The following is a 9,500-nucleotide window of genomic DNA, read 5'->3' as shown; positions in this document are numbered from 1 at the left end:
ATCTAATAAAACACAAACTATTCACAATGTGATTAATAAAATGATCGATCTCTTCCTGCTGTATGTCAGTTTAGAAATAAAAGCCTTTTGATTGTTAAAAATACTTTTGTAGTCAGGCTTTATGAATTACTGTCTGTTTCTAATAGTATTGATACATTTATTTCCATGCATTTCCTTCATTGTGGCTGTTCTCTTACCCGTTTGACATAAACTTAGAAAATTACACGGGCCCTTTGGCCCACGACGTTGTGCCAACCTAAATCTAAATCTCAACAAACTTTCCTACCTCACACCCATATCTCTCTATTCTTCCTGCAACCTTGTATCTGTCTTTAAGTCATCTAAATGCCCTTTTTGAATCAGCCTCCACCACTACCCCTGGCAATGCATTCCAGGTACTCACTTCTCTGTTTTTTTTAAAATCAACTCTGCCATCTCCCTAAACTTTCCTCCCCTCATCTTATACAGATGTCCCCTGGAGTTTGCTATTCTCACTCAAGGAACAAATGTGCAGGCTGTCTACCCTATATCTTGGTACAATTGATACAACTGTGGTTAAAATGACAATTTCCTATGTTCTTTTTGCTGCGTTCAGAAGGACTTCAAGTTTGCCGTACAGGCCAAATGGAGGGTTAAGAAGGCCTATGTGGGATGCTGGGCTTAATTCGTCACAGGATTGAGTTCAAGAGTTGAGAGGTCATGTTGCAAATCTACAAATCTTTGGTGAGATCGCACTTGGAATAATGTGTTCCGCTTTGGTCACCTCTTAAAGGTTAGCAGAGCTGGGACTTTTTTCTTTGGAGCAAAGGAGGATGAGAGGTAACTTAATTGAAGTGGACAAGATTCTGAGAGCCAACACCTTTTTTCCCAGGGCGGGAAGACCAAATGCCAGAGGACATCTGTACAAATTGGAGGGAGGCAAGTTTAGGGGAGACATCGGGTTGAATGTTCTTTTTTACACCCACAGAGTTGTGGGTGCCTGGAATGCCTGGCAAGGGATGGCAGTGGAGGCAAAAACATTAGGGGCATCTAACAGAAACTTAAGGCATGTGGATGAAAGAAAAATAGAGGGTTATGAGGTAGGAAAAGTTTAGTTTTTTTTGGATAGGAATACATTGATCGGCACGACATGGGGTCTGGACTGTGCCTTCAATCTCACTCCCTTTCTCTGCAGCTCCTGCCCCCCCCACCCCGACCCAAGCTGTCCCAGAGTGAGATAAAGTTTCAAACTTTATTTGGAGACGAGTCCCCGGCCGGTCGGTATTTGACACAGAATGTAAGTCCCGTCATCGGCAACGTTGCCAAGTTGTCGGAAATATCGGTTTGCATCGGCCGGAGAGCGGCCACGGTCGCAAGCTCTGCCCCGCGGCTGGAACAGGGGGAGCAGGCGGCCGCCCGGCCCCTCCATCAGCGCCCGTGTCCGTTCCGGCCGCAAGTTGCTCATTCCGCCGGCGCTCGAGGAGCTTCTCCACCCATCATGATTCCACCCCTCCTTCCTCGTTAACAAATGAGGCCACCCCTCCCCACCGCTGATCACATCGCCCCATCCAACCGGAGAGCCTCTGCGCCGAGCTGGAGGGGCTGGCGCTGCCATCAGCTGATCCGCGGGGTTGGCCGAAGACCAGTTCAAACTTGGGGAGCGGCTTCCTCTTTTGTACAAACTTCAGCGGAGTCTCGGGTGAGTAATTGGGGACGGGAGAGGGGAGGAGGGGGTGAGGGGAGGGAGGGAGGAGGGGTGAGGGGAGGAGGGAGGGGAGGGAAGGGGAGAGGGAGGGGGAGGGGAGAGAGGGGAGAGGGAGGGGAAGGGGAGAGGGAGGGGAAGAGGAGGGGAAGGGGAGAGGGGGAGGGAGGGGAGAGGGAGGGGGAGGGGAGAGAGGGGAGGGGAAGGGGAGAGGAGGGGGAGGGGAGAGAGGGGAAGGGGAGAGAGGGGAGAGGAGGGGGAGGGGAGAGAAGGGAGGGAGGAGGGGGGAGGGAGGAGGGGAGAGAAGGGAGGGGGAGGGGAGGGGAGGGGAGGAGGGGGTGAGGGAGAGAAGGGAGGGGAGAGAAGGAGGGGAGGAGGGGAGAGAAGGGAGGGGGGAGGGGAGGAGGGAGGGGGAGGGGAGGAGGGAGGGGGAGGGGAGGAGGGAGGGGGAGGGGAGGAGGGAGGGGGAGGGGAGGAGGGGGGAGGAGGAGGGAGGGGGTGAGGGAGGAGGGGTAAGGGGAGGGAGGGGGTGAGGGAGGAGGGGTAAGGGGAGGGAGGGGGAGGGTAGAGAGAGGGGGAGGGTAGAGAGAGGGGGAGGGTAGAGAGAGGGGGAGGGTAGAGAGAGGGGGAGGGTAGAGAGAGGGGGAGGGTAGAGAGAGGGGGAGGGTAGAGAGAGGGGGAGGGTAGAGAGAGGGGGAGGGTAGAGAGAGGGGGAGGGTAGAGAGAGGGGGAGGGTAGAGAGAGGGGGAGGGTAGAGAGAGGGGGAGGGTAGAGAGAGGGGGAGGGTAGAGAGAGGGGGAGGGTAGAGAGAGGGGAGGGTAGAGAGAGGGGAGGGTAGAGAGAGGGGGAGGGTAGAGAGAGGGGGAGGGTAGAGAGAGGGGGAGGGTAGAGAGAGGGGGAGGGTAGAGAGAGGGGGAGGGTAGAGAGAGGGGGAGGGTAGAGAGAGGGGGAGGGTAGAGAGAGGGGGAGGGTAGAGAGAGGGGGAGGGTAGAGAGAGGGGGAGGGTAGAGAGGCGGTGAGGGCAGAGAGGCGAGGGATGGGAGAGGGGTTGTGTAGAGAGGAGGGGGGAGGGTAGAGAGGGGGGAGGGAAGAGAGGGGGGAGGGAGAGCGAGAGAGAGAGCGAGAGAGAGAGATGGCCCTGCCCTGCGTTTCAGCCCCTGCCCTGCGTTTCAGCCCCTGCCCTGCGTTTCAGCCCCTGCCCTGCGTTTCAGCCCCTGCCCTGCGTTTCAGCCCCTGCCCTGCGTTTCAGCCCCTGCCCTGCGTTTCAGCCCCTGCCCTGCGTTTCAGCCCCTGCCCTGCGTTTCAGCCCCTGCCCTGCGTTTCAGCCCCTGCCCTGCGTTTCAGCCCCTGCCCTGCGTTTCAGCCCCTGCCCTGCGTTTCAGCCCCTGCCCTGCGTTTCAGCCCCTGCCCTGCGTTTCAGCCCCTGCCCTGCGTTTCAGCCCCTGCCCTGCGTTTCAGCCCCTGCCCTGCGTTTCAGCCCCTGCCCTGCGTTTCAGCCCCTGCCCTGCGTTTCAGCCCCTGCCCTGCGTTTCAGCCCCTGCCCTGCGTTTCAGCCCCTGCCCTGCGTTTCAGCCCCTGCCCTGCGTTTCAGCCCCTGCCCTGCGTTTCAGCCCCTGCCCTGCGTTTCAGCCCCTGCCCTGCGTTTCAGCCCCTGCCCTGCGTTTCAGCCCCTGCCCTGCGTTTCAGCCCCTGTCGTATGCTCTCCGCTGGCTTCTCGTCCAGAGGGTGGACCACACAAGCAGCGAGTAGGGCGCGCTCGGAACTTCTCAACACGTCCGACCTGGATAAAATTCAAGGGAAATATCCCAAGTCTGCTCTCAGCTTGATTACCTTGGAAGCGGACTTTCATGTGGGCTTCCCCCCCCCCCCACCCGGCAGGGCTCTCTCTCTCACACACACAAGCAACTCTCCCAGCGTTTGGAGTGCTCACTTGAATTGGAGCTTAGTCTTTTCTTTCCCATCATGGCTGAATGTGCTTCGATATTTTTTTAAATAAGGAATGCATTTCCACCTTTACATTTGAACAGATAACCATTCATTCATTTCAGAGCCCTGCTGCAAGTATGACCCTAATGTAACCCTTAGGAAACTGTGGGCAGTGAAACACCAAAGTCTGCAGACCCCAAGGTTGTAGTTTAAAAGCACGAGATGCTGGAGGAACTCAGCAGGTCCAGCAGCCTCCATGAGGAGGTAAAGATATGTTACTGATGTTTCAGACCTGAGCCCTTCCTCAAGGTATATGCAAAAAGGAGGCAGGCACCTTAATGAAATGCGAGAGAGGATGTGGGGGTGGAGGATGAGAGGAGGAGTCCAGACAAACAGACAAAAGGTGATCATTAGATCAAAGGGGAAAGGTGAGAATTGTTTCAACTGGAAGAAGGGCTCAGGCCTGAAACGTCAGTAATTTATTATTGCTGCGTGGGTTACTGGGCTACGGATCTTTTTTCTCATTTGGTACCCAGGTGGGGAATTGCAGCCTTTATCGACAGCTTTCTTTTGCAAAAGGCCCATTTAAACATTGCTTGACAATTCTCAAGTTTTCAAAACCTGTCCCAACTTCTGGCCAAATACTGACTGATTATCTATCCCCCTGTGATTGGATGCTGGAGGAGGGCATGAGGACATTGTTTCAGTTATGGGTTTAGATTTAAGTTGCTATTTAAGAACTTTTCACAGAACCAATGTTCTGGCCAAAACGGGACTCGTGTTCACCGTTTGAACTGTGTGCTAACTAGTAACTTGAACTATTGCCTCTAGTTACTTAGAATTGTGTGGTTTACTCATCAGGAGGAGGCCAATGGAGGCTAGCAAGAAGATTTAACTGAGTTAGCTAATTCCTGGCTGGTGCAGCAACCCTGTCGCTAATATATCTTTACTTCATATGGATACTGCGAGATTGGCTGAGTTCTGTGTGTTTTTACAGCACTCCTATCAATGCAGAAAACTATTAACACTTTTAGTATGCAAGGGTTCTACATTACATTTATAGCTACACTAAGGGCAGGATGAAAGCTCCTTCGTGAGGTACCTGATAATTTCCTGTTGAGTTGTTTTGTCTGAATGGTTGGTGGAGGCAGAAAAGTTTTTTTTGGGGGGCTGGGAGGGTGGAAATCCTTGGGGAAAGCTCTTGAAGTGCTCTGTCTTCAAGACTGCAGATCATGAGCTGATAAACAGGATTAGTCCTTCAACCAACATTGATGCCATTTGGATTTGTGCACAAAACATTCCTAAAGAGTTCTATTTGTAACACTATGAATTGCCATTTGTTGTTCAGCTGTGAAATTGTTGCAGATCAGGAACTGTTGCCATGCACTAATGAGAAAAAACAAAATGTATACCTTGGGCACCTTCAGCCTGCCAATTGTGGTTGAGATGAACACAATTTCAGATTTGCTATTTTAAAAATAGTTTGGGTTTTTGTGTTACAGAATATGGTCTTGTCAACTTTTGGTAATCCACGTTAAAGATTGGGTTGGGATGGGATGAACTACCTAGGCCCTCTCTTTTAAACTATTTAGCCTATTTCTTTGGCTTGGCTTCGCGGACGAAGATTTATGGAGGGGGTCCAGGTCAGCTGCAGGCTCGATTGTGGCTGACAAGTCCGATGCGGGACAGGCAGACACGGTTGCAGGGGAAAATTGGTGGGTTGGGGTTGGGTGTTGGGTTTTTCCTCCTTTGTCTTTTGTCAGTGAGGTGGGCTCTGCGGTCTTCTTCAAAGGAGGTTGCTGCCCGCCGAACTGTGAGGCGCCAAGATGCACGGCTTGAGGCGAGATCAGCCCACTGGCGGTGGTCAATGGGGCAGGCATCAAGAGATTTCTTTAGGCAGTCCTTCTACCTCTTCTTTGGTGCACCTCTGTCACAGTGGCCAGTGGAGAGCTCGCCATATAACACGATCTTGGGAAGGCGATGGTCCTCCATTCTGGAGACGTGACCCACCCAGCGCAGCTGGATCTTCAGCAGCGTGGACTCGATGCTGTCGGCCTCTGCCATCTCGAGTACTTCGATGTTAGGATTGGTCAGTGGGTTGTGATAGTACATTGGGTATTCACTGTTGAGCCATTTCCTAGCTTCATAAATGGTTGATTCAGCTCTTTATCCCCTCGGTATGTTCTGAAGACAAGTGATTAGCAGTTAAAGCTAAACTTTGTGGACCAAGCTTCACTTGATTTTAAAAAGAATAAATTGAATGCCCTCTTTGACTGTCTGCTTGCTCTTGATAATAGTACATTATCCTCCCTCATTCGAACAATTTATAATAGTTACTTATTAAATCCATATGTGAATGACTAATGATTCTCAGTTTTTGTGGAGCAGTATTTCAAGCTGAACCTAGAACACTCAACCTAATTCTTCAGAACACCTGTAGATGTTAAACACTTCTAAGGAATTTGTTGGTGGATGACATCTTCTGTTGTGCACATTCAAGTTTGAGTACAGATAAAATTTTAAACTTCCAACCACAGATGAGCTTCGTTCTTTGAACCCCACCCCCATACAGAAATCCTGCTTTCCTCCAAATTCTTTCTTGGATGCTAGAATAATTTTTTTAATGAACTGGCCTTTGTGAGTGCATGAAATTTCTGTGTTGTACAGCGTGCTGTGCTGTTGGGGATGCTCTCTCTCAGAATGAAATGTTGATTACTTTAATCTGCCCTATTAAAGTAGGCCGTCAAAGAGATGATGAGCATTTGAAGAAGCAATGGAGAATGTCTAGCTTCAGGTCAAAAATCACTTCTTCCCTAAGTGATGGTACTTACAGTAGATAAAGGATCTGTATTTATATGATGTGCTTTCATACACAGCAAAGTTCTTTTGAACTGTAGGTTTTCACTACCAATTATGCCTATAAATTTTCTAAAAACAGCAATGGGATAAATAATGACGTCTGTTTTTTTGTTAATTGCAGATCAGATGGAAGTATGTTACTAATCATTTTGGGTAATGAAAGGTCTTCTTTCTTTGGCTTTGCTTCGCGGACGAAGATTTATGGAGGGGGTAAATGTCCACGTCAGCTGCAGGCTCGTTGGTGGCTGACAAGTCCGATGCGGGGCAGGCAGACACGGTTGCAGGGGAAAATGATGAAAGGTACAGACAGTAAAAAGGGCAGATGAAAGAGACCAGTAAGAGTATGAAAGTCTTTAGGGTGGACCTGAAGGAAAGAACCTTATTTTCTGAAGTTTTAAAAGTAAAGATGTATAAAAGGAGATTCTGTGGATGTCGGTAAATATGAACAATTTGCCCAAAGTTTCTGAAACCACAGTTAAATAAACTTGAGGGAAGAAGAGGCTGTGTAATACTGAATTAACGGAGGACAAAAATGGAATATGTGAAAATATCATGTGATTTGAATGTTAAGGGTGTTAAAGAAAAAAAAGCAAGCTCTGACTGATATTTCAAATATTGGTTGTGCCCGAGATGCAGTTGTAAACTAAATTGACAGGCCAAGATGCAGAGTACAAGAACTTCCAAGAGAGAAACGTGGCGTGGTCAGCATATTGTAAACAGGAAAGAACTGTTGTTTTAAACGATATTTTATTGATAAGCTTTGAATTATTGACGGTGGGTGGTGCACGGGCACATGGGCCGGGAGAACCTGTTACTACACTGTACATCTATTGGATGATTAAATTCTCATTAAGGTTTGATGATAAATATGATGAGCTTTTCACTGAAAATAAATTTTCAGTAACAGTAGAATGATTTTGGATTGAAGGCCTAGAAAAATTAGTTATCTTCAGGGACACAATCTTGGTGTGCTTTCTGGACTTGGCATAAATTTCTAATTTACAGATGATGGTGTTTATATTTAAAAAAAAGAAATTAGGATTAGACAGCTATCAGATGACTTTTAATTCAGGAAAATGTGATGGTGCCTAAGGAGGTTTTTTTCCTTTGTAATTCTTTAAAGGTCAATCCTCTACACTTGATTTCTTCCACATTAGATTTAGATTTCTTCCAAGGATGGTTGCCATTTTAACTGAACCAGAAATTTTCCTACTGCACCTGCCAGGTAAAATGAGGAGGATAAATTTTATTTTATTTTGAAGTCTACAATATGCACATGAGGATATTTAAACTGTAAAGATGTATTTGATGCTGTTTCATTCTCCTGCCTGTCTTGCTGCACCAAATGGAACATTAACAAGATGATCCTTCAGTTGGGAGCAGTAAGGATATAGTATCGTAAAACTACTTTCACCACAGATATTAATGGCAGGACATTGGGACTTGATTAGAGGGTTTCAAAAGTTCAAACCTACCCTTTCCCTAAAGTAATTCCAGTTGGCCCTTGGACATGGCAGCTGAATTCCACTTCTCCGCAGTGACCTTCAGAATATGTTGTATGGTTTAGATTCTTTCTCTGTTATACCTCTAGAAGTTTTACATTCTGCACACCTTTAATGCCTTGTAATTGGCTGTTCTTTGGTTCACCTGTTGCAAGGTGTGGACTTCAGCAAAGAATTTGTGAAATGGAAGGACTTGGAATTTCTCCCAATACTATCTTGACTCCGAGTCAGCGATTTCTTGTTTCCATTTGTGAGAATCTTGGCTACTGACTTCTGCCAGTTTATTTTCCAGTTTTTATTTTGCAGGAGGTTATCTGAAAATGATAGGGTGAACTCCCTGCTCAGTTGAGCATTATGCCAGCCAAATCCAAACTACAAATACTGTGGAAGTGGGTGAAGAGTTGGCCCATCCCACTTGTTTTGCAATTGTTAATGTTTTAGTCATGGGGGGGGGGGGGGGGAATTGACTGCCCAAATGTGGGTAATGGATACTTGATCAAAGGTTTTACACTGACGTTTGCTGGTTACACCCAATTAATGGAGCATAGTACCCTTGGCTTCTGGACATATGCCAGATAGATGTGTAGTGGATCTTGAATAGCAATTATGTGTTTTTGGGTGGGAGTCGGTATGATTGAGTTTTAACCTAGTTGAGCTTTGGTATGTGAAGAATTAACTTAAGATTCACATTACTAATGGTGGCTCTTTGTCTACTCTTCAGCAGAGAAGGCAATTTTGTGTAATATTACATGTTCTGTACTATTATGTGACAATAGAGGAATCTTGAACATCACGTCATGATTGCTATTTGCTGTTCTCTTCTTGCCACGTGTGGTTTTGGTAATACAAGTGCTGTCTTTTGTACACTTTCCATGTTGTGAATTGTGAGATCCCATGCTTTTATTGTTTTAATACCTCCCTCTTGATGATTAATCTAACCAACACTATATCAGGGTGTCTTGGAACTAGTCGTTATAAAGGGAGTGGGAGGAATCGTATTGAACTGGAAGTGTTGTGCGGAGAAATTTAATAGATTAGATGCCACTCCTTTCGTCCTGCAAAATCTCTTTTGAATGTGTCATTGGATGACATTTATTTTGTGATTCATGTTGAATGAACCTTTTACTCATTTGCACAATTGATAATTTGCACATTTGATAACTTGTTCCATTTGTTAATGGCATTGAATAAAAAAATCCATCTACTGTATGTTGATGGTATCTTAAAAATGTCACCCTAAGAACAGGGGTCATCTTGTATGCCAAGAACAAAATCTGAACAAACCTGTCTCTCTCTTTCTCTTTGGCTTGGCTTCGCAGACGAAGATTTATGGAGGGGTAAATGTCCACGTCAGCTGCAGGCTCGTTTGTGGCTGACAAGTCCGATGCGGGACAGGCAGACATGGTTGCAGCGGTTGCATGGGAAAATTGGTGGGTTAGGGTTGTGTGTTGGGTTTTCCTCCTTTGTCTTTTGTCAGTGAGGTGGGCTCTGCGGTCTTCTTCAAAGGAGGTTGCTGCCCGCCGAACTGTGAG

General features: G+C 47.4%; 1 protein-coding gene across 1 annotated transcript in view; it reads left to right on the top strand.

Annotated features, from left to right (window-relative positions):
• The first annotated feature begins 1,299 nt into the window (after nt 1-1,299).
• Nucleotides 1,300-9,500, top strand: part of LOC138763955 (very long chain fatty acid elongase 1-like) — a 124,876-nt gene continuing 116,675 nt past the window's right edge. The window contains exon 1 of the mRNA XM_069939014.1: nt 1,300-1,678. The gene's annotated coding sequence lies outside the window, so the exon portion shown is untranslated. The remainder of the gene's footprint in view (nt 1,679-9,500) is intronic.

This window comes from Narcine bancroftii, chromosome 5 (genome assembly GCF_036971445.1).
Source record: "Narcine bancroftii isolate sNarBan1 chromosome 5, sNarBan1.hap1, whole genome shotgun sequence".
Taxonomy (NCBI): domain Eukaryota; kingdom Metazoa; phylum Chordata; class Chondrichthyes; order Torpediniformes; family Narcinidae; genus Narcine; species Narcine bancroftii.
Note: the sequence above shows the minus strand (reverse complement) of the source record. Positions and strands in the feature narration are given on the sequence as shown.